The 26,550-nt window shown below is 38.3% G+C and overlaps 1 protein-coding gene and 1 pseudogene across 1 annotated transcript in view; one reads left to right on the forward strand and one right to left on the reverse strand.

Moving 5' to 3' along the window:
* LOC116871854 lies at positions 1-26,520 on the reverse strand (annotated as a pseudogene).
* Positions 11,453-26,550, forward strand: part of DENND4A (DENN domain containing 4A) — a 139,201-nt gene continuing 124,103 nt past the window's right edge. Inside the window, exon 1 of the mRNA XM_032864666.1 lies at positions 11,453-11,707. The gene's annotated coding sequence lies outside the window, so the exon portion shown is untranslated. The remainder of the gene's footprint in view (positions 11,708-26,550) is intronic.

A 26,550-nucleotide genomic window follows, 5' to 3' on the forward strand; every position in this document is an offset into this window, starting at 1 on the left:
ATGATCCTTTGTTGAAATACTTTCCTTTGCAGTTAACTAGCTGGGCATTCCACTGCATGACTATTGATGTCTTCTATGATGTCATGAGGGTGGCAGCCATCCACATTGTAGCCCTCACAAGGGCAGTCCCCAGGATCTCTTTAACGGTTCCAGATTGTTCTCTGGCTACAGATCACTGCCGCATCTGTTGGGCAATATTGACAATCTGATCAAAAGTCATATTTCCACTGTGCTTCATGTTTTTCTGCTTTCTGTCTCTTGGTGGTTCCTTGAGGGCTTCGATAATCAGGGCAGAAGGTACCACTTTAATCTGGGCCTGTCTATTCTGAATGATCAGTTTCACTGTAATCCTTAGACCCATCCAGTCACAGGTCACTTTGGTGATGTCATCACCAGCCTTTTTCAGAGACCAACTCAGTGGGCCGATCTTTACTCCTCAGGGACGTGGCACCAACTTTGCCATGGGTGCCTCAGGTACACGACTTTGATCTCACTGGGGACGAACTTGGGTGGCATGGTAGAGGTGGCTGCTATCAGATGGCTGAAGACAGTTATACTTTTGCCTCCTCTAGCTGAAAGCCAAAAGTGGAAAAACACACTTTATTTTTCTTATTTTTTTAAAAAGATTTTATTTATTTATTTATTTATTTATTTATTTATTTATTTATTTTGACAGAGAGAGAGTACAAGCAGGGGGAGCTGCAGGGAGAGGGAGAAACAGACTCCCGCTGAGCGGGGAGCCCGATGTGGGGCTTGATCCTAGGACCCTGAAATCATGACCGAGCTGAAGGCAGATGCCTAACCCACTGAGCCACCCAGGCACCCCAGAAAAAACACTTCAAAAAAAAATTTCTTTTTGATGATGGGGTTATATTATCTTCTCTTCAAAACTTCCAACTTTTTATTCCTGTTCACAACAAGCATGTGACCAGAGAGAAAAAAAAAATCAATGCTGAAAAGGAGAGTTGACCTCACTGAAATGGACTCTGGTCAATTTAAAATATTGATGATGGATGCAGCAATTATTGAAGTAAATTAAAACCAATGGCATGAAGGGTGAACCTCAGTCTGAATCTATTTGCTATCTGGACAAAAAGTGAAAGAAAAATCAGTCAATTTCTACATAATATCAAATATCCAGATGGATGATTTTGATTTTTTTTTAAGATTTTATTTATTTATTTGACAGACAAAGATCACAAGGAGGCAGAGAGGCAGGCAGAGGGGAAGCAGGCTCCCTGCTGAGCGGAAAGTCCAATGAGATGAGATGCATGGCTTGATCCCAAGACCCTGGGATCATGACCTGAGCTGAAGGCAGAGGCTTAACCCACTGAGCCACCCAGGCACCCTGATGATTTTGATTTTTGACTACGCTTTTTATTCTTCACTTGAATGGCAGGTATCATATTATTTCAGCTTTAGTTTAGTTTAGTTTAGGACTCTTCTTACCTTACAACTCTGGAAAATCCAAGAAATTTCTATAACATAAAAGTTGTACCTTATACTGAAATAATAATGTTCTCTCCTTTAAATTTTATTGTTTAGTGTTCTGTATCATTTTAAAACTATATATATATACTCAAAGAATAGGAAAGTTTCCCTTGGCCACCTGCTCACTTGGTCTCTTTCCCTTAGGTAACCTGTTTTTGGTTTCCTACATAATTCTTAAAACATTTGCTTATTGTTTACATGCATACATATATATATATAGAAATATATATGTTTTGTTTTCATTTTTTCAGTAAATAGTGTTTATATTGTACATCTTATTCCACAACTTGCTTTTTTCTTCATGTTGAAGCTCTACTTCCTTCATTTCCAATGGTTACACAGTGTTCTCTGGTTTGGATATTATGTAGTTTGACCACTTCACCTGTTGATGGTTATTTAGGTTGTTTTTCGTTATCTGTTATTTCAGACAATGCTGTGGCGACCACTTTGCGCATGCCTCCGTCTGCATACATCTGAGCATCATTTCTCTAAGGGAGCAACTGAAAAATGGTATTTTGTGTTTGAAAGGAATAGGCACTTCAGTTTTTACTAGGGACCGTCTAGCAGCCTTCCAACAAGCTTTATCAATTTATGCTTCCAATATGATGAAAAGATGCCAAGCCTTGCTAATAATCAGGAAAATGAAAATTAAAATAACAATAGGGCACCATTTTCACCATCTTGGGCTCACAAATTGAAAAAGGTAATACAAAATGTAGAGGAGAATAGAGATATGTATACTCACGGAAGGGTTCTTTTTACAACCAGCATCTACATATTAGGGAAAGGTCCTTGGAGACTTGGGAAAACTGATTACACTGGACTTCTTTTGATAAATAAACAAAGGACATTTCTGTTAGAGGGTCACTGACTTTTATAAGAATGCTGTTAACAGCGTTTGCCCGGGGCATTCTTATCAGTTACTATTGTTTTGTAATCACTAATTCCTTAATTTGCTCAGTAGATAAGAACTTCTCCATTTTAATAACCACGTTGCACTTTCTCATAGGTTGCTTCAATTGTCCTCTGCTGCAGGGACCCTGTGAGTTGTTACTTTAGATGAGGAAGTTGAGGCTCAAAGAAGTTCAATGATTTCCCAAGCCAGCTAACAAGTAAAAGGGCTAGAGTCCTCTGACTTGCAGTTAAATCAGCTTCCCATTTACTCAATTGCTATTAAAACAAAGGACGGTGGAAGTTCTCCCTGCTTCTTCTTTAAACTTCAAGTCGTCTGAAGGGAACCACAGGGGGCAGCCTAGTGCAGCAGAAGATGATAAAACAGGCTGGAAGCCCAAGAAGGCGCTGTGCTCCTCCCAGCTGAGTGAACTTACACACGTCATTTAGCTTCCCTGGGTCTCCATTGCCTCTTTTAAAAAAAACTACTAGTACTGTAAGAAAGATGATGCCATGCAGTTCCTCCTAGTTGTGAGATTTTATTTAAGCCAAACTTAGACAAGTGCTCCTTCTCTGCTCATATATTTTATGAAATACCATTTTCTGCAATGGATTTTTTTTTTCTCTGCAAATATGAACCCACCTGAAAATGTTCCCTTGTCTCTCTTTCTCTTTCCCTCTCTCTGTCTTTTTCTTCCTTTTAGCATTATTAAGTTAAACCCTATGCCAAAGGCTAAGGAAATCCCCAGGGAACAACAGCAAATGGTTTCAGGTAGCTGGCTGCATCTGAAAAGATGTTTTCTGCCTGGATCTCTTACTACTTGGCAGAACTCCAATTCCACCTACATTTTTTGTTGCCTCTTATTACAGATTTTTAAAGCGACTTACTTTCCCATCCTATTTCTAATAGTGTGAAAGCTTGACCCAGGGTTGTTCTTTATAGTTCCGAAAACTTCCATAAACCAAAGATTCTGAGAGGGGAACGAGTCTTCAGAGATCAATTGATCCTGTCCTCTGTCTTTGAACAGATAAAATATTTTTCCGTTAACAGAAGAAGCAGCTGATCCCCAGAGAGCCTGTGACTTATTTAAGGCTTCACACAGCTAGCCAGTGTCCTCCTACAGTACTTACTCCATTCTTATGGAAGGACAATTTATTGGTGATCCCGGCTCTCCCAGAAAATCACAATGAAAGTCAAAATGAGTAAACCATATGATCATTGGTTGCTTTCGTTTTATCACACGTCACGAATTCTTATAGTTCTAACCATATTTTGATGCATTATTTATGAGAGCCATCTGGTCACAGGTTTGCAGAGAAAACTGTAATTTTAAAAGTGTGCTTCATTCTTCCAGGAAACACACAGCATAGCTTGGATCTAGCCTTCAACTGCCCATCGGTGATATGTGGCACAATCAGAATTGTTAACTGCATTTTTTAAAAATTGGGGTATAACGTACATACACCCTCCAAGGTAGCCACTATTTTAACTTCTATCACCAGAAATTCGTTTTGAAGTACAAAACCAAATGTTTTTGGACTTCATACTAATGGAATCATATAGTATAGACTGTCTTGTGTCTCCTTTCTTTCATTCAACATTATGTCTCTGAAATTGTTAACTACATTCTAAAATTGCAATTCACTTTCTGGCTCAAGTCCACAGGGAGTCTCTCAAAATTGGGTATATAATATGCCATCTGTGCACAGGTATTTGTAGTCTTTAAAGAAAGAAAAAAAGGCAGTGGAGAAATGAACTTTTTAAAAATGACTAGAATGATCTATACTGCTCTTGTCGCCTACTTCTGCACCATTAACTTCGTCTTCATCTCAGCTTTTAAATGGGCTCTGATCCACCCAAGTATTCTCTTTCCTTCTCCTCATAATGGATAAATACTTATCCATATCCAGCATTCTTCATTAGTGTTCCATAATCATTGGTCTAAAAGCTGGAACTTGCCTGAAGCTATCATCTAACCCAGACCTCTCTCATTGACAAGAAAAGCATTATTATTCCCTATTTTGAGATTCAGCGGATGTTTACTGAACACATATAATCTTCAGGATATTTTTCTAGATATTATGGGGGGAGTACAAAAATATAGCAGGCATGGGGTCCCACCCTTATGAGACTCCACCCTTGAAGAGAAGCAGAGTAGTGTGGATATCTACATAAGAAATCATAATATAATCTATAAAACATTAAATGATACCATTGAGTTTAAAGAAAAAAAAGTGCTGTGTGAGATCAGGGGAAAAGGTAACCTCTGGTGTCAAGGAATCTTGGCAGGGGAATATTGTTACTAGAAGGATTATTAAGAAGTAGGATGTCATGGCTAGGTTGACCTAGTCATGCAGTGGTGGAGGAAAGCATTTTAGATAGATAACTATAAGAACAAAGACATTGAATTGGGAAATCATGCAGCATGTACGGGGAGTGGTAACGCAGTTTGACCCAACACTATAGCAAGTGATGAAGAAACGTGGGGCCCAAGGTGGTTGAGGATTACCCAAAGCCGTAGCACTAAGGAGAACCAGGATGGGGACTGAATCCCAGGGATCTTCCTTCTTTAATGTTCTTTCTATACCTTGATCAAGGCAACATTCAGCTAATGTATACTTTCCTTACAACAACCCATTATAGATTTCCATTAATCAATTAATGGAAATTAATCAATGAATTAATTGGTTCAATGAACAAATGGATATTGTCGTCTCCAAGGCTGATTTAGAATGTTTTATAAAATAATGTTTTCCAGGGCGCCTGGGTGGCTCAGTGGGTTAAAGCCTCTGCCTTTGGCTCAGGTCGTGATCCCAGGGTCCTGGGATCAAACCGGGCATGGGGCTCCCTGCTCAGTGGGGGGCCTGCTTCCTCCTCTCTCTCTGCCTGCCTCTCTGCCTACTTGTGATCTCTATCTGTCAAATAAATGGATAAAATCTTTAATAAAATAAAAAATAAATAAATAAATAAATAAATAAAATAATGTTTTCCAAATGGGGAGTAGGGCTAACATTGAGCTAAGATAGCTTTCCTTTCTTTATTTTTTTAATTTATTTTTTTTTTCTGTTCAGTTAGCCAACATATAGTACCTCATTAGTTCTTGATGTAGCGTTCAACTTCCTTTCTCTTTAATTTCTGGAACTTTTCAAGTTATACCTCAGAGAAAATACCATAAATAACTAAGAGAATTAAATAAACCATGGAAAATGATCTCTGTATCATGTTTTCTACATGATATCCCTACACCAACTCTTAGCATTGACTCTACATGTGGTTTTTCCATAACTACTTTAACTTATTTTTGAGCAAGGGATAATACAGAAGAATCTGAAACCTTCCATTCTTGAACTAAAGTTTAAAACATTCCTAATATTGTAGTACAACAAGACTCACTTCCTTTTAGCTTATCAACCACCAAAAGACATTTCCCCTTTGTACTTGTTATGTTTAATGTAACTATGGAGACACAATACTTTCTATGCAACGAACACACATGATTCTGGTTTAATGTACTCATTTTCTGAGAAACATTAAAAAAATTGTGGTCACTATTAAACCTTTGTGCTACTTTGGTATTTCAATGTAAATCCAGTACATATGTTAGTAAAATTCATGGGGGAATATAGTTACGAACCAATGACTATGGATTCTTTCTAATTCCACTGAACTGTTCCTATGAAAGCATTGGTGCCAGATAAAAAGAAAAAAGGTAATTTTTATTTGAACAAATTAGGCTATCAGATAATTTTATAAATTATAGGGTATACAAAGTTGAGTTCTGAGAATGCTATTTCTAGGCATATGACAGGCTAGACATTCAGACTGCCATTTCCACTGAAAATATTTAAATTTTTAAAAAATCCTAAACCTCTTCAAAGCACTGAAGCATAAACTAGAAACCAAGGAATTATCAGCTCAAAGGGAGTAAAGTAGGAACCCGGACAGGTAACTGACAACATGGTTCAGGTATATAACACCAGGAGGCACCATTTATATTCTATTCACCTAAATGATGTCACTGTAATTGCTCAATTCTACGGCCTTGAAGTTGTTTTTGTCCAAACTTGTATTTGCTCAAGCTGGTGAACTTCAGCTTTGTTTTGGGTAGGGGGAGCTAGGACAGAAGATAAAGCCTTAGGCTTGGAGAATCCTATATATAAGTCACCTATAATAAAATAATCATGTGGTGCCTGGGTGGCTCAGTCAGTTGAGCATCTGACTCTTGATTTCAGCTCAGGTCTTGATCTCACAGTTGTGAGTTCAAGCCCCACATTAGGCTCCAGGGTGGGTGTGGAGCCTACTTAAAAAAATAAAATAAAATAAGTAGAATAAAATAAAATAATTCTATAATAAATCTTGGACACTTTAGATGTGGGTGAAAAACCTATATACCCATTCATCCTTGGATGACTGCAAGGAAAATTCCTGTTGAACTAAGCCAAACTGAGGGCCAAAAAATTCTCTTGCTGGAAGACTGTAATTTCATGATAATCTACAATCAAGATAGATCTCAAAATCCCCAGTCCATTATTATAAGTTGAGTAGGCCCCACATACATGGAACAACAAATGCAAATCGTTTTTAGAGGATAGTATCTCAATAAACAACAAGTTATTTTCTAAGGAAAATGAACAGCTCACAGCAACAAACATTAAAAACCCCCCAAAAATAAGTTATATGGGTGAAAACCAGCAGAAACAATATCCAATAGAAACAACAGAAAACTCCCACAAAGATTTCAGATATTTGAATTATCAACCACAGAAAGTGAAATAACTGTTTTATTTATTTTAAAAAATATAAAATGGAAAACACTTATTCAAAACAAGAAACAACAGAAAATAGTCTAGCAGATTTAAAAAAAATTCTAGAAATGAAAAACATAGTAATGGAAATTAATAACTCAGTGGATAGGTTTAACAGCAATTAGACACGAATGAAGAGAAAGTTGAGAACAGAAAGATATGGCAACAGAAATTATCCAGCATACACTAAAAAGAGACAAGGAAGGGGTGCCTGGATGGCTCAGTTAGTTAAGCGTCTGCCTTCAGCTCAGGTCATGATCTCAGGGCTTAGGACTGGGCCTCATGTTGGGTTTCCTGCTCAGCAAGGAATCTGCTTCTCTGCCTCTCCCCCTGCCTTTCCCCCTGCTCATGCTCACTCTCTTGTGTGCTCTCTCTCAAATAAATAAGTAAAATCTTTTTTAAAAAGAGAGAGAAGGAAAAAGGAAACATGAAAGCAGTTAATAGATATGTAAAATAAAGTAAGATATTCTTTAACATACATCAAACTGATTAGAGTTCTGGAAGGAGAAGAACAAGAAAATGGTACAGAAGAAATATCTTTGGAGACAGTAGCAGAGAATTTTCTGGGACCAATCTGTTTCAAAACACAGATTTAAATGCAAATTTGTTGTTAGGAGAATGAAAAGACTGTTGAGAGAATGAAAAGACTAGTCATACACAGGGAGAAAATATTTGCAAATGACATTTGTCAAATGACTTGTGTCCAGAATATACATATATAAAGAATTCTCAAAATCCAACAATAAGAAAACAAACAACCTGATTTTACTATGTATCTCACCAAAGAAGTATCATGGATGGCAAATAAGCTATGAAAAGTTGTTCAACATTAGTCATTACTGAAATATAATTCATTACTGAAATATAAATCAAAACCACAATTAGATCCTACTACACACCTGTTAGAATAGCTAAAATAAAACAATCCGACAATACCAAGAGCTGGTGAGAACAAGAAGCAATCACATTCTCTCAAACACTCTCGCATTGCTGGTGACTGAAGCCTAATGGTACAGATACTCTAGAAGACAGTTCGGCAGTTTTTTATAAAGTTAAACATAGAATTACCACAGATGAAGCAATCTCAGTCTTATGTATTAACCGAGTGAAATTAAAACTTATGTTCATTCAGAAAACCTGGGCATAAATATTAATAGCTTTATTTTTAATAACCAAAAATTGGAAACAGTCCAGATTTCCACTGACGGAGCAATGAATAAACTGTAGTATATCCATAAAATGGAATATTACTTAGCAATAAAAAAGGAATAAACTCTTGACACATAAGAACATGGATGAATTTCAAAAGCTTTTTGCTAAGTGAAAGAAGCAAGACTCAAAAGACTACATATGTATGATTCCATTTACATAACATTCTAGAAAAGACGAACTATAGGAGCAGATTAGTGATCGCCTGAGGTTAAGTGTGAGGTGAGGGTCTGATCACAAGGCAGTAGCATAGAGGAATTTTGGGGGGTTGTGTTCCATATCTTGATTGTAGTGGTAGTTTTATGACTCTATACCTTTGCCAAAACTTATTCTTACTGTGTGTTATATAATTTTTTTAAGACAAAGATGGACAAACTGGGTAAAATACATTAGGGTCTCTGATGATCTCTGCTGGCCAAAGGCCAACGATGCTCAAGAAAAAGTAAGGTCAATTCTTATTCTGAAATGAGATTATGAACCAAACATCATTTAAAAGTGAATAGTATTTCTAATTTTAGATTGCTAACATAGAGCAGGAAATAACCAATACACATCAGACTTAAATAAGTACAGTTTAATGTACCATAGTTTTGTGTACCTTATAAAACTGCAAAACATATGGAGACTAAGAATCAAAGAGGTTGTTGAAATTGTATGTTTGAAGAAACAAGATGAGCCCTTGAATTTTTCACATTTCAGCCAGCTGTTTTGCCATTAGAAAGCTAATTTTAGAAAGAGTAATCTTCTTATAAAATACAGTGTAATTAAGAAAAGTAGAGTTTTGGGGGTTTTTTGTGGGTTTTTTTTTTTTAAGACTTCTAATTCAGAGTTGTACAGAGCGCTTGGTTTTCTGAACCAATGCAGCAACCTGAGAATATTCTGAACCATAAATCTAAGGTTAAGCCAAGAAACTTAATGCTAAAGAATCATAATTAACTTCTATAAGAATTGAGTTCCAGCTCCTTTATATCAATGGACTTTAAAATTTAAAAAATTACAAATTATTTTTTCTTCAATCTGTGAAAAACAACATGGAAATCATAGTGTGTGAGATTACCCTTCCCCGCAAGCCAAACGACTATATTTGCTGTGTAATGCATGTAAGAGAAATGTGCTTGCCTACTCTTGCTGACGACAGTAATAGCTGCTTTCCTTGCTTTCTTTTTCTGGAAGGAATCATCAGCAACTTGGAACACATTGCCACATTTTTTGAACAATGGTATTTTAAAAAAAATGTAAGGTGTCAAACCCAAAGAGTCAAACCTAAACCAAATAACTTAGACCACAAAGTCCAAACTAGTTTCCCCCATTTCTCAAAATTACTGAAACTGGGTGCACACCAAATCTCCAGTTTTTATAGTACCATGAGGACACTGCCACAAATGCAGACATTCTTCGCTTTTCAGGCCCAAATTAGGCCATCCTTTTCACCCTGTTACAAAGATGAACAATGGCGTTTCACAGCTAACTATCGACACAAACTAGATTAAGAGAAGACAATTTCATGAAATTCCTCACAGGTTCAAGGGCTATAGGAAGAAGGATATAAGTGTGTTGTAAACAGCTTATTCAGTGCATGAGTTTCTATTAAATTATATAATAAAAATCTTAAGTTATAAATAATCCAACCAACTCCAGTCACTAGAGTAAGTTATTCTAACTAGCCAAGAACCCAAGAAACTTCTACAGAAAGAAAAAAAAATAACAAAACACCTAAGGAAACTGGCATCTTATACGACGCTGGAATCATGCTTTTTGTGAGGTTTTATTGTCACCTAATTATCATAAAATAGTGCACCCAGTCACACAATTAAAGCCAGTATCTACTGGCTTTACGGATCATGAGACTGCTGACTGGCTGAACATACTGGTGTGTGGTTAGGAAAACCCTATCACTGAACTCTTGGCCATTGGCTGAGACATTTATAAGAATGTTGGCAATTTACCCACAACTACTACTGAAAAAAAAAAGTGTTTTAAACCTTTCCTTACATTTCCACATTAAAAATGATCCTCGGTGTGCAAGAATGGAGAAAAACTGGAGAAATTATTCCGATCAGGCTGGTTTTGAGTGGATATATGTTTACAAAATGTTGTGAGATGGTCAGATAAGCAGTTCTAATGCATACTACACAGTTATCATGAGTCATGTGCTGCCTGAGAATTTTCAGTCTATCAGAGTGGCCCATATGTTGCTTTTTATCAAGTCAATTTCATTTCAGAATCAAAACTGGAAAAAAAAAAAAAAGAGAGAGAGAGAAAACTTTAAAACCCAAGCAAGTCATCTGTGGCCAGAGTGGGGCCTCTTGCAAAAACAAAACAAAACAAAACAAAAAAACAGAAAACCCATACAGACTAACACATTTTTGAGAAACAAGCCTTGGTTTCAGAGCATTATTGCAGCATTTAATTCACGTGCTGAAGCTTCTCAAGTACTTTTAAAGTCCATTTTTAAAGTACTTCTCAAGTACTTTTAAAGTCCATTTTATGTGCCCTCAGAGATTTTACCACTTTTTTTTTTTTTTAAGATTTTTTTAAAGTAATCTCTATAGCCAACACGGGGCTCGAACTCACAACCCCCTACGCTCCACCGACTGAGCCAGCCAGGCACCCCATGATTTTACCACTTTTAGTAGAAACACTGTGGTAGTTTCCAAGCAGTAGCACTTATTTTCAGAAACTACATTTTAGTGACTAAAGCAGCATTTGTGGATAAGAGGGTTATGTCTTCCTTGCAGTGCTGTGGCTGATTGTTACAGCATTTGAGAACTCTTTGATATGGATAGCGTACAGGGTTACCTAAAGAAAAACATTCTCCTAAAAAGGTGATAGCTTTCCTTATAAGAAATGACATGGAAAGTCTAGCAGGCACGATTTCATTTATTTCATTTTGATTGCCTAAGTTTTCAGCTGGGCAGTATTCTATTTCAAGGCCATTCTGTTGCAAAACTTTGCTTTGTGGCTCTAACATAGCTGTGTCTGTTGTAAACCGGAGAAGACAGCCAAAAAAAAAAAAAAGAAAAGGGAAGAAGAAGAGATCAAGGTAAAGAGTACTCCATATAATTTTTCACAAGAAGTAGGTGAAGGACTTTTAAAACCAAAATTTCTAAGTTTTCTGAGCTTATACCCTAAATGACCCCTGTTTTTATTAAAGATTACGGTGATCCCTATGGAGATGCTAAAGTTTAGGACAAAAATGAGTTAAGGACAGTTAACTATCTAAACAAATGATTGTCGCCTTTATACTGTGAGAATTATGAAGACCAGAGCAGTAACAACAGTCACTCGTCATTTATTGAGGACCGATAAGGTATGTAGTCTTTTGTGATTCCTTTTGAGGTTTCAGGATTTGAGGTGGGGTTTAAGGATAAATATGGGAGACCAAAAATTTATCAGTTAAAATAACTGTCTGCGTTGAAGTTATTTTTGGCTGATGGGGAAAAAAAGGGAATATGTCTGTGGAATTTCTTTTTGTAAATGCCTATTTGTGTGGGTATATATAGGCGCTTGAATTTTTTTTTTCTAATGGCAATAGTTAATGATCATTCGTTCCAAACACAGAAATTGTATTAAGAACTAGGACAACTATTTTTACAAAATGAATGATAGGCAATGTGGTGAAAGATCTGAGAACTACCTCAAAAAACTGTAGCCTTGATCATAAAATATTCGAAAGTAGAGAGTGGCTGAGATACAGTTGGGGTTGTGTACTTGCAGCGAAAGAGAGGTAGCTTTTGAAGATCAAAAAGTCAGGGATTTTTCCCCAGTAGCTCCAAATCTGGACTATGATTTGCGATCTTAATAGTTTCTCTGTTGTGAACGATCTCAAACAAACAAACAAAACTACTAACAACAACAAAAACAGTCCTTCCATGAGCTGCTTCATGTCTGGGCCTTTGATTCTAGTCTTGTTCTATACAAGAATTCCTTTTCTGTACCATCCAAACTTATGTATTTTTTTAAGGACCTTACAAATTTCTCAGAGGTAGCTGCACAGTTCTTGAAAATATGAGTGTCATAACTTCCCATTCCAAGGACTTTAACGAGGTCAAAAAGGAAAAAAATTGAGTGAGGTTTCTTATGCCCTGAACATGAAGATTTCGCTGGAACAAGAAGTTAATAATCATGGTCCAGAGACATAGTCTTTTCACCAAAAACAAATGTCAAAAAAAAACAAATGTTTTCAAAAAAAACAAAAGCAAAACATATGTCACACACATCTCTCCTGCTCTAGTTCCAGAAATTGACAGATCTCACTTCATACTGGCTTAACATCTGGAACAAAACCTTGCTTCATAGCGTACTCAGTTAAGGCATAAATCTTTTTCTGGCAATTCAAAGCAATGACAGTGACAAGAACAAATTATTTTGGAAGACATTTTCTCACCTCTACTAGTGAGCAGCTTTGAATGTGTCCAGTCCAGAGGATATTCTTATTGATCCAAATCAGCTTTTGGTCCAGTTATTCAAATTCTCTGAATTTCTTAGTTCTGAGGACTGAGGTTAGCAATTTCATTAGCTATTCTTCCCCACACTTTTCATCTGCCATGATTTCTAATACATGCTAACCTCCAAACGGGCTTGTTTCATCTTTCCTGTTGCTTTGGAAACCCTTATGTATCATCATTAGGGTCTATTTTGTATTATTATAGTTCTTTATAAATAGACTCACTGTGTTCTCATCTTTAGGTATGAAGATCTGTTTTATAGTGACTGCTTTTATACATAGGACTTAATAATATTCTAAAATTTTGCTTTTCCTTAAATATATGCATTGGTTGCAGTATTTTTTTTAAAGATTTTATTTATTTATTTGACAGAGAGAGATCGCAAGTAGGCAGAGAGGCAGGCAGAGAGAGAGAGAGAGAGAGAGAGAGAGGAGGAAGCAGGCTCCCTGCTGAGCAGAGAGCCCGATGCGGGGCTCGATCCCAGGACCCTGGGACCATGACCTGAGCCGAAGGCAGAAGCTTTAACCCACTGAGCCACCCTGGCGCCCTTACATGTTGAAGTATTAATAAAGCTTCTGTATTAGATCTTATCGATCATACTACATCTATACAGGCAATGTGTTTCACTTTGCACATGTTCTGTAGCAAAATAAAACCAAACCTAAGTAAGTAAAATAGAGGGTCAAGTAAACAATCGAGTGGACTCTCCCAAAGCCACAACCACTTCTTTACCCTAATTTATAGTTTCATTACTGGCCACATTTTTATTCTCCTTACTTTTTTTAGTTTCTTCCTTAGATCTATCCCTTACATATGCTTTTGGATAATAACACTAACCTCTACTGAATTCCTTCTTCCAAGGCAGCTTGGCCAGTTTCATTTGAACTCTAGATGGCCCATATGATACAAAAGGCTATATCCTGAAGACCCAGGAATGTAATAGTAATGCTATTTCTATTGCCTTTTCTCTCCTCTACTCTTTTACCTATCACCACTAAATGAAGGTACTATTAAACTAAAATGACCATACTCACATAGTCAACTAAATACCTCTCTCTGCTTGTTTTGTTTTAATATCCCCCCCACCTTTTTTGGGGGGTTTTGGGGTTTGGGGGTTTTGGGGTTTTTTTGGCTTCATAGAGTACAACCGTTTTAGAGCTGAGAAGTTGAAAGACTCCTTCCTCTATCATTTTCAGGGTAGGAAAGATGATTTAGTAATACTCCAATCTTTGACTAATTTTCCTGCTTAAAGTGTTATGATAGAGGTGAGTCTGGGTGGCTCAGTCAGGTAAGCAACTGCCTTCAGCTCAGGTCATGACTCCAGGATCCTGGGATCGAGCCCTGAGTTGGGCTTTCCACCCAGTGGGGAGCCTGATTCTCATTCTGCCTCTGCTGCTCCCCCTGGTTGTGTGCTCTCTCTCTCTCTCTGTGAAATAAATTTAAAATTTAAAAAATATTACTAAAGCTTACTTAACAGCATTAATCACTAGGGCAATGCAACCAAAACTACAATAAGATACCATCAAAACCTTTTATGCGGATAAGAATAGATTAAAAAAAAAAACTTGAACAACCAAATAAATCAAAACCTGACAATACCAACTGGAGCAACTGGACCTCTCATACTGCATCACTGGTGGGAATGCAATATGGTACAGCCACATGGAGAAATAGTGCAAGAGTTTCTGATAAACATAGTCTTATCTTAAGGCTCAGCAATCCCTCCTCCTAAGCATTTACCTAAGGAAAATGAAGACACAGGCCTACACAAAAACCTGTGTACAAACATTTAAAGGCTTTATTTGCAATCACCAAAAACTGGAAATATCCCAAGTGTCCCTCAGCTGGAGAATGGGTAAACAAACTATGGTTGGACTGCTACTCAGCAACGGAAAGAAACAAACCACTGATGTATGCAACATGCAACACGGCAAATTTTAAATGCATTATGCTAAGTAAAAAAAAAAATCAAAAACAAAAGTTACATATTGTATGATTCTATTTATTTGCTATCCTGGAAAAGGCCATATAATGGGAATAAAAATCCAATCAGTGGTTGCCAAAGGCATATGATGGAGAAATTGACTGTGTCAGTAGAACTCAATGAAGTCGTAGAAGATTCTAGTATTGTTCTCATTACATGAAACTTAGTAGTAATGAAAATAGGGGAAGAAAAAAAAATAATGTGCAATAAATCAGCCAAACAGTTATAACAAGAATGTCTGTATCCCATGAGTCATTACCTGTGGACCAAATTTAAGAGGAAGTGACTTTGTTAGCTGTCCTTTCACTATTTCCTGATAGTAAGATAAAGTTAAAAATGCTCTGCTTTTGCATGTAGACTTTCTGCAGTAATAGTCCATTAAACAAAATTTAATTTTAAAATATGTTAAACGTATAGAATAGTGAAAAAAGCTTGTGCCCATATAAATTTAATAAATGCTATAATTTTGCCATATTTGTTTAGATGCTTCTTTAAAAAGCAATACAAGGCTACAATACAGTTGAAGTCCCAAATTTATCCAATTTCCCACATTCCTTCTCTAGAGGTAGCCACTGTCCCGAAGCTGGTATATATCCTCATATTTCAAGGATTTATCCATGTTGGTAGATGTCAGGAGATTTCACTAATTTTATTTTTTTTTAAGATTTTATTTATTTATTTGATAGACAAGAGATTACAAGTAGTCAGAGAGGCAGGCAGGGAGAGAGGAGGAAGCAGGCTCCCCGCAGAGCAGAGAGCCTGATTCGGGGCTCGATCCCAGGACCCTGAGACCAAGACCTGAGCAGAAGGCAGAGGCTTTAACTCACTGAGCCACCCAGGGGCCCCAATTTTACTTTTTTCCAAATTTTTATTTAAATTCAAACTAGTTAACATATAGTGCAATACTGGTTTCAGGAGTGGAACTTAGTGATTCATCACTTAGATAAAACACCCAGTGTTCATTCCAGTAAGGCCCTCTTTAAAACCAACCCATCACCCATTTAGCTCACCCCCCCACCTCCCTCTATCAACCTCTGTTCTCTAACGTTAAGAGTCTCTTATGGCTTGCTTCACTCTCTTTCTCTCTCTTTTCTCCCCTTCCCCTATGTTCACCTATTTTCTTTCTTAAATTCCATATAGGAGTGAAATCACATGGTATTTGCCTTTCTCTGACTTATTTCTGTTAGCATAATAGACGCTAGCTCCATCCATGTCACTGCAAATGGCAAGATTTCATTCTTTTTGATGGCTGAGTAATACTCCATTGTATACATATACCACATCTTTATCCCTTTATCAGTCAATGGATATGTGGGCTCTTTCCATAGTTTGGCTATTGTTGATAATGCTGCTATAAACATCGGGGTACATGTACCCCTTTGAATCTGTATTTTTGTATTCTTTGGTTAAATAGCTAGTAGCACAATTGCTGGAACATAGGGTAGCTCTATTTTTAACTTTCTGAGGAAACTCCATACTGTTTTCCAGAGTGGCTGCACCACTCTGCATTCCCACCAAGAGTGCAAGGGGGTTCCACTTTCTCTGCATCCTCACCAAGATCTGTTGTTTCCTGTGTTGTTAATTTTAGCCATTCTGACAGGTGTGAGGTGGTATCTCATCATGGATTTGATTTGTATTTCCCTGATGATGAGTGATGTTGAGCATCTTTTCATGTGTCGGTTAGCCATCTCGATATTTTCTTTGGAAAAGTGTCTATTGATGTCTTCTGCCCATTTCTTAACTGGATTATTTGTTTTTTGGGTGTTGGTTTGAGAAGCTCTTTATAGATTTTGGATATTAACCCTTTATCAGATATGTCACTTGTAAATATCTTCTCCCATTCCATAGGCTGCCTCTTAGTTTTGTTGATTTTTCCTTACTAACTTTAATTATTATATAATACCCCATTGCATGATTACAGACATTTATAATCACTACTAGTCATCATTACTACAAACAGTACCCCAGTGAACATCTTCATAGCATCTCCTGGGGCATATGTGTAAAAGCTTCTCTAGGTGCAGGATTTTCAAACTTTTATGGCCAATCCATATGGTGAAAAATAATTTCACATTCTACCCCATATATGCCTACGTGCATAGTATACCATCACAGGCCGAGTTGCCTAGAAGGAGATCTGTGTGACAGAAATCTGTGTGCAGGGCATTTATTGGGGAGTGTCCTGGGATCAGCACTTGTGGCAGAGTGAAAGAAGCAGGAATGAGCAGAGAAAGTTCTGGGGTCTAATGAAGTGGCATCAAAAGCCTCAGTTGATCCCACATTTGCTGCAGTGATCTTTCATCAGAGTAATTTTGAATTGGGACAAGGGAATCAGGACTTTATATACCTGCATTGACCAGTTACTGGATACAGCTGCACCCAGGAAGAGGGCGTGACCTTGGGCGAGTAGCTCTCTTCCTGGAAAGAGTCCTGGAGAGGGACTCAGCTAAAGCTGTAGACTGCCAACCCTCCCAGCAGCTGTGTGAACTAACACTTCAGTCCTGGAGAGGGAGAATCAAGGTGGCACACAAAACCATCCCTAACCTAATATTTTCTGTTCTGTTTCATTTATAAAAAATGTTTATTGTAACCCTTAAATCGATTTCACAATCCACTAATGGATCATGAATCACAGTTTGGAAAAAACTGCTTTAGAGTATATACCCAGAAATGGAATTGCTGGATGGTAGGGCATATGTATTTTCAATTTTACTAAATATTGCCAAACAGCTTTCCAAAAGGATTTGGCCATTTAACATTCCCAGCACCAAAGCATGAGAGTTCCAGTTTTCCTACAGCCTCAATAACCCTTGGTGTCATCAGATTTTTAAATGTTTGCCCATCTGATAGATGTATTACTGGGATAATACAGTAGAGAATCTGAAACCCATCCTTTGATGAAAGCGAAAACATTCCCAATATTGTAGGACACCAAAGACTGACTTCCTGCTGGCTTATCAACCACCAAGAGACATATTTATTTCCCTGATAATGGGATAACGTTCAGTTTTTAGTCTTGCAAAATAAATCTTTTAGTCATTTTTTTTAAGATTGTATTTATTTCAGAGAGAGAGAGCACGCGCATGTGCAAGCATGAGCCGGGGGAGGGGCAGGAGTAGAAGACACCCTACCAAATGAGAAGCCCTATGCAGGGTTCAATCCCAGGACCCTGGATCATGAACTTGAGCCAAAGGCAGGTGCCGAATGAGCCACCCAGGTGCCCCAAATCTTTTAGACTTATAATCTGTTCTATAGCTCCTGGCAAAGACGTAACATATAACAGCACAAAATACCTGTAGATCGAAGGAGAAAATTCTATGCCTTGAAACATGGCATTGAAGATTTCACTTTTTTTGAATCCCCTAGGCAGTGTGGTTTGGTAGAAGCCTATTGGCTCAGGAATTGTGAGGCCTAGACTCTGATCAAGTCCCACCATGGGATTTGGTAAATTCACTCCACCTTGCTGATCCTCAGTTTCTTCATCTCTACAATAAGGATTTTCCTATATATTCACGGAGAGTTTGGAATACTGAGTTCTTACAACTGATTGATACTATGTAGCAGAGAAATCAAAGAACCGGGAATCTGGGAATCTGGATTCTAGTCCTAGCTCTCCTCCCACAACTGGATATGTATGACCTTGGACAAATGGTCACGACTTTGCAAATGGTCACTCTGGGGAAAATGAAATGGTTACAAGATGACCTCTAAGTTTCCTTCCTACTCAAAAATCCTATGTTCTGGTTCAGAGAAACATGAAGTCAATTTATGAAAGCTGACATTCTCATATAGCCATCATGATGTGGGTCAGTGATACATTTTAAATCCATCTCTAATTGCCTTTCCCACCTCAACTGCACTATAACCCAATCCATTTAGCCCTACCCTCATCCAGTTGCCCCTATGCGTTACCTGCACTCTGCCCTCGAGATTTTCCCTTGCAAGCAACAACCATTTTTATTACCTTTAGTATTTTAATCCTTGCTGCTCACTTTATGGCAAACAGAGCCCCGCGCTATGTGATCATCAGGAAAATATGAAACAGAAGAATAGGTTTCTCATCTCTTCACAGCTCCACTAATTCCCTATCCCTTCTTCGCATAGAGTTTTTTTAAAACGAGCTGTATCGTTATCCACTCTCATCAGCCTGAATCAAGGATTCTGTGGCTCTCCTTTCTTCACTGTGCCATCCACGACCTTCCAGGCAGCACTGCACAGGCCAGCAGGTTTGCCAGCACTGCCCTATTGTGCCATCTCTAAAAGCCTTCCTTCCATTTCAGTTCGAATACATTCAAATAAAAGCCTCATGCCAACTTCTTTCTGTTTCCCTTTCAGTAGAATTTAAAACTCTGTAAGTTACTATTACAACATCTAAATTCTATTAAATCAGTAAGTGATGTTTATTAAATTCAAAATGTTGATAAAATAATTACAACCAATTATGAAAACACAGGGTTATAAGCAGAGAATGTAGAAGAAGGATATCCATTTCTAGGAGACAGGACAGCAAATGGGGACTGTAAAGAGACTAAAATGGCCTTAGAAGCAGCTTTGGAGATCTTTTTGGTTTTTAATTAAAATCTTTATCATTAAAAGGCCATTTTTCTCCAAATTCTGAATAAGGTAATTGTTAGAGTTCTCCCCTTCTGGATTAACTTTGCCTTTAATATAAGTAGTTTGGTATAACTGACCAGTCCATCTCTCTGTCTGTACACATTTGTAGGGGAGCCCAATCCTTATAGACGGCAGAGGCTTAAATTGTTTCTTTCCATTAAGAACGTGGTGTCCTGAATCTGAAAGAATGAGAGGCTATCTCCACCATCCTGGAGAGAGGCACGGGAGAGCAACGCATAGGCTGTAATGTTCTGCTCCTCTTAGATATCGTCAACACTGGACAGTGACTTTTCCACCAAGAACAGAAAGAAAGGAGAGGAGGAAGTTAGCAACCTCAAACTATGTCTGGATTATCATATTTCTTCTTTAGAAAGATTAGCCTGGCAACAAAAGGAAGGTAGAGTTGAAGAGGAAAAGACAAGAGATAGGGAATCCAATGAGCTGATTCCTACAATATTTCAGGTAAAACAACAACAAACAAACAAAAAACAAACCAAAAAACCCAGCAGTACAGTTTGAACTAGGCCAGTCAGAATGGAGATTGTGATGAGGAACAATAGGAACAGTATAACTGGATGTTAAAAAGGTAATATCGGTTGGCTTTGATGATTATTAAGAAGGAGGGTGGAGAGAGGTGCCTGGGTGGCTCAATCAGTTAAGCATCTACCTTCGGCTCAGGTCGTGATGTCAGGATATTGGGATGGAGCCCCAAGGCAGGCTCCCTGATCACTGGGGAACCTGCTTCTCCCTCTCCTGCTTGCCTCTCCCTCTGCTTGCTTCTCCCCCTGCTTGTGTGCCCTCTCTCTCTCTGTCAAATAATTAAGATCTTAAAAAAAAAAAAAAAAAAAGAATGAGGGTGGGGAAGAGGAGTTGATTACTCACAGGTTTTGACTTTTGAGATTGGTACATGGTGGGTACTATTCAAGAAATTAAAGAATATAGGAGAAACAGGTTTGGAGTAAAGATAATGAGTTTACCCTCAAATACATTTTGAGTTTCAGGTGAATTTGGGACCGAGCTGTCTGGAGGCAACTGAATATACATTCCCAAAGCACAGAAGAGAGATATGTGTCTGTCTCCCAGTCTGAGGAATTATACAAGAAACAGAAGTATTTTAAGTTTACTTTTTTCAGTTGCAGGTGTTTCCCCTCACCAATAAGCAGGGTATCCCTGTTGTTTACCCTTGCAGAACACATGTCTGGGCCAATCAAGAAAAAAGAAAAGACTATGTTGTCTGAATTGTTGAGCTTCATGTTTCCAAATATCCTAGCTGTAACAACAGTGCTGAGTCCATGAGAAAAGCTGACTCATATTTCTTGCAAGTCAGCACAGATGCCCAACCTTCCAAATTATTTGAGCCTTTGTCCACTCCCAAAGAGAATCAAAGTGTAGGAACAATTTATGAGCATCTCTTTCATTTGTTGAGAAAATTCTAGTTCATCTGTTATTTTTTTCAGAGTTAAAAAAAAAAAAAAAAAGCTTTTCCTGCCTTGTGCCCACCCCTATCCCTATGCACCAAATAGGGGTACCCTTACCTTTTGTAGAAAGTCTAGGTTCTCTCAGGATTCATTCAAATGTTCTCTATTTGTCACCTTCCATTCCCACAATCAGAATTAATCACTCCACTCCCCCAGTCTCCACAGCAATAGTCCCACCATTTAGTGCAGAACTTCTCATAGTGTGATTTTTATTAAAGTGACATGCCTGGGAATATACCTTGTGCCTTAAAGGCATAAGGGGCTTATCTATCTTTGTTTTCCTTTTGTGCCCAGCATAGCACTTTGTGCATAAAATCTGGCTGACACAAATTTGTCAAAAGTTACAAAAATATCGTCTTACCATTTAAAGAAAGTCAGGAGGCATAACTGTCTCTGGACAATGACAGTTTAAAAAGCCACACTCCATATAAATGGCTTTCTTTTGCAGATCATTTAAAAACTAAAAATTGAAATCAGAAGGACTTGTTGAGAAAGGTAGAAGCGTTCACTTGAGGAGGGTGTTGGGAGGTGATAATTTTCAAATTTGTGAAAAAGTGCTGAGTCAAAGATGACTCCTCAGTGGGCCACCAACAGGCTAGACAGCAGTGGCTCAGACTGCTAGAGCCCTCCTGTCCCTGGACACTGCTCTCAAAGACAACATGACATTTCTCACTATTATTCTTGTGAGTTGTTCAGATAACTTGTCTTTCAAAAGTATTTCATCTGATTTGTGCTTTTAAGAAATAAGTAGATACTGGGGCGCCTGGGTGGCTCAGTGGGTTAAGCCTCTGCCTTCGGCTCAGGTCATGATCTCAGGGTCCTGAGATTGAGCCCCGCATTGGGCTCTCTGTTCAGCAGGGAGCCTGCTTCCCCCCTCTCTCTGCCTGCCTCTCTGCCTACTTGTGATCTCTCTCTCTCTGTTAAATAAATAAATAAAATCTTAAAAAAAAAAAAAGAAAGAAGTGGATAATTTGACCAGATTTCTAATAAATTTCAGTTTGTGGCTCAAATACACTGGAGTGTCATTCTAATACCATTGCACAATGAATAGAACTTGGTAATGTGTGCTGCTTTGTGGCACATCCAAAGAGTTTCTAAAGAATGATAAATCCCTGGTGGAAAGCTTTCTCACCCATAAGGAGGCCCCGTGGCATAGATATCAAGACCACTTTATAGAAGGCTCCAGGTTTTCACTTAAAGACATGGGAAATTTCTGGTATAGCAATTAAAGGTAAATAGATTTAACAGGTGGAGAGGATTAGGCTGTAAAATAGCTTGAGCTTCCAGAGCTTTAAACTGTTACTGGTTTCAAAGTTTTCCTTAATGCACCATTCAAACCATAGTATTTAAAAATAACTTTTAAGAAAAAAACCAGATACAGTTTCAGGTGTAAAAAATGGCATAATTTCAGAAATGGCATGAGGCCCAACATCTAAGCCACATTTTTCTATGTGGCCCAGGTCTGCACTGTTAGACTCCCTTGCCCAAATCACATTTAGGGTTTAAGTTTGTTTAACTCTGACTATAGTGACATATGCGTGGGATGTTGAGAGAACTCAAGATAGGACCGTTAAGGGCTCTGAGGTATTTAAAGTCACTTCCTGAGAATACAGTCAAATACTCTTATTGTTTTTCCTTTTTTTTTTTTTTTTAAGATTTTTTTTTTTAATTTATTTGACAGATCACAAGTAGGCAGAGAGGCAGGTAGAGAGAGACAGGAGGAGGAGGCAGGCTCCCTGCTGAGCAGAGAGCCCGATGCGGGACTCCATCCCAGGACCCTGAGATCACGACCTGAGCAGAAGGCAGAGGCTTTAACCACTGAGCCACCCAGGCGCCCCACTCTTATTGTTTTTCTACTGCTTTTTAATATGTTCTTTTAGAAAGTGTGTTCTTTGAAAAAAGATTGTTCTTTGATTCAAAAAACAACCAAAACTTCAAACCATTTCAACTTTTGAAACTTCTAAGAATCCCAGTCGGTAAACTATGCTTGTAACTATACATCCATAATATTTTCTTATTTTTTAAAAGATATATTTATTTGAGAGAGAGAGAGAGTGCACAGCAGTGGGGGGAGGAGAGGAAGAGGGAGAGATTTTGGAGCAGACTCCCTGCTGAGAAGGGAAGGAGCCCTACCATGCACATTCAATCCTACCACCCATGGGATCATGACCTAAGCTGAAACCAAGAGCCTGATGCTTAACCTACTGAGCCACCCAGGTGCCCCATATGTCCATGATATTTTAATTGGCAAAGGTAGATAAAATATTTGCATTTTTTTCGCCAATTAAAAGAGTACTTTTTCTTTTAAAGATTTTATTTATTTGCCAGAGAGAGAGTACACACAGGCAGGCAGAGAGGCAGGCTCCCCGCTGAGCAAAGAGCCCTACGTGGAGACGCTTAACGACTGAGCCACCCAGGCACCCTAAAAGAGTACTTTTTGTTGTGCCTCAAAGAGTAATTGACTAGATAGGTCTCACAGGGATTAAAACCGATGAAAGGCTATATCTGCATCCAGAGAGAACAGGAAGTTTGCAATTGGATTTTTTTTTTTTACAGTTTTATTGAAATATAATTGACACACAGGGGACTACACATAGCTAAAGTGTGGAACTTGCTAAGTATGACATAGGTATACACCTATGAAACCATCACCACAGTCTAGATAGTGGACATATCCATCATCCCCAAAATTCTCTTAGGGCCCCTTATACCATAATCTCTCCCTTGCAATCACTGACTGGCCTATAGCCATGCCCTCACACTGAGGATAAAAACACGGTGGGTGACACAGGCACCAGGAAGAAGGATCCAGCCTGGCAAAGATATTTAATTTTTGGTTATATGGAGTGAAAAACGCCATGGATGTAGGATGTATTTAAAAATAAATTTATCGACTCAGTATTTCAAATCAAAAACCATCTTGATCTTTTGATCTTTATAACTTTATAGAATGTTTAATTATTTCAAATGTGGCAAAAACTTGCTTCCTTCTTTCTTTCCTTTTTTTTTTACAACATTCCTCACACAAGAGTGATTTTTAAAACGAAATTTACCCAGAGCTGTAATCACTTATTTTTTAATGAAAATTAATAGTATCAATTAGACATGCATTTAGAATAGTTGAACATAAATGGAGGGGCACATTGTCTGGGCCATTTCGGAGCAAACGTTTACAAGACCATAGAGCATATTTTATGATCAGAGAGCACAATTTTTCAGTGCTAAAAATTAACTGGTCCTACATTAGTACTTTTCATTATTATTATGTGTTAACTATCTGAGCTAAAAAGTTACACTAATTCTTATTTCTTGGGTGGTGGTTTCTAAACTTATATGTAATGGTTCACTGAACCCTTCAATGGGACCAAACAATCTTACTGATTACCGAACTCATTTACAATTTTGGGGAGGAAACTCACCTGATACCTTAAAAAAAATACATGGTTTATAAAGTAGAATAGGAGTTATTGTTTACTGGGTAGAGTTTCAGTTTGGGATGATGAAGAAGTTCTAATGATGGCTGCATAACAATGTGAATATACTTAATGCAACTGAACTGTACACTTAGAAATAGTTAAAATAGTACATTTTATGTAATGTATAATTATCCAAATAAAAAGATAAAAATTGATGTGATAGCAAATTTCACTAGAAAATGCACAGCTAAGCACTTAAAAATCCATTTGAAACTACAACATCAATAAACTACACACTCATGGGGCACCTAGCTGGCTTTGATCATTCGACTCTTGATCTCAGGGTTTTAAGTTCGAGCCCCATGCTGGGGGAAGGTATTACTTAAAAATAAAATCTAAAAAAAAAAACTACACACTTATAACAGTACATATTATTTTCCGTAGTAGCACATTGTACAAAAATGGTTAAGAATAACTGACTTGGAATACCACTTGCCATAAAAAAACCCCACACCATTAAATGTACTTATCAAATAGCACTGATTAGGCAACTATAACTAACACTAAGAAGACATACAAAACACTTAGAAACACCTTACATTATTTAACAATTTTCAGTGAAAGTAGTATTTTTCTGTATACAGTCTTATGTGATTGATGCTCATGCATTTTTATAAGGAAACTGAAGATCAGAACATATAATTTAACCAACTTAGTGTTGAATAGGCTCAACTTCAGGTTCTTTTGTTTCGCTTGAAATACCGTTCTTGGGCCCATATATTGCCCAAAATATAGACACAGATGTCATACTGCAAACTGTTCCCAACTTCCTTCTAATGGCTTTCAGTTGCAATTACAGTAAAATCTGATCTTGTTTCTTATTTTCTTAGGCCCTGGGGGAATAGGCCCTCATTCACCTCTCCAGACTCATTCCAGGCTCCTCTTTATACTTTAGATTTTCCAGCACCAGACTCACTCCACTCAGTTCTAATAGCCAAGATCCTTATTACCACAGATCCTTTGCACAGCCATTCCCTCTGCCTTAAACAATTCCCCAGGCCACTTCTCACATTACTGACTCCTCAGCCCTCAGATGAGCCTTTCCTGACACTCTGTTTTCGTTGTTTTTAACCTATCCTGTTATTTGCTCTCCTAGGATTCTGTTCATCACCTTTGTACATGGTTTCTTCCAAAATGTGTGAAGTATTTATTGTCCCTCTTTTCCCAACTAGTCAGTTCCATGAAAGCAGACCTTTTTCAGTTTCCCTCATGGCTATCTGCGTTTCAACCAATGTTTGTTGACTGACCGACTGACTGAATATGATGGAAGAAATGGAGATAGGAAATAGAGCTGTAAACTTGGTTAGTAAAAGGGATAAATGGGATAAAAGGGACAAATATTCTGCACAATCAAGAAAGTTGATTTGAAACTAGAGGGACTTTTAGGGTCCCATGTCTCCTTCATTTGACCATGGAATAATATCTAACATTCATTGAGTACTTTCAGGCACTACGCTAAGCACTTCACATGTATTACACAATTTAACCTCAGAACAACCCTGTTGCTGTAATCAACCTTTATTACTCTCATTTCTCAGAGGCAATTTGCCAACAGCCACTAATGGTGGAGCCATAGCCAGGTTTAAGTAGGCCATATCCCATCAATCCAATGTAATCGACACCCCTTCAATCAACAATAGGAGTTTTATCAACGTACTTTTCAGAGAACCCCCCTGAATTCCCCATTTTACCTGACCTTCAGAATCTTGGGACCGAAACCTACTAGGTGGTTGCTAAACCCTCAGGGGGTTTTCTGGGGGAATCTGAGCGCTCCTGGTGTAGGAGCAGGCGCTCAAACGGACGCGTGATGCTCTGGCTGGGCAATGTCAGGACGGTCGGGGCTGCTGCGGAGGAAGGAGGAAGCAGGTCAGTTGGCCCAAGACGGATCCTTGACCCTCGGGGTGGTGAAAGGGGAAGGGAAGGTGTTTCTCACCCACGCCCGCCTCAGGCTCGGGATCTCCCGACCACAGGGGGAACAAGCGCACATTTCCTCAACTACTGCTTGCGTCACTGGCTGGGGCGGCTCAGCCCCGCCCACCTTCTCCGCCCTGCTCAGCGTTAGGCGCTAGGACCCCACAAACCTCAACCCGGCCCCGCCCCGCCCCCTGGGGCTGAGCCTGGCTCGCGATTGGTGCTTATGGGCAGCGATCCCC

Source organism: Lontra canadensis, unplaced genomic scaffold, assembly GCF_010015895.1.
Source record: "Lontra canadensis isolate GAN:19392208 unplaced genomic scaffold, GSC_riverotter_1.0 scaffold28, whole genome shotgun sequence".
NCBI classification, from domain to species: Eukaryota; Metazoa; Chordata; class Mammalia; order Carnivora; family Mustelidae; genus Lontra; species Lontra canadensis.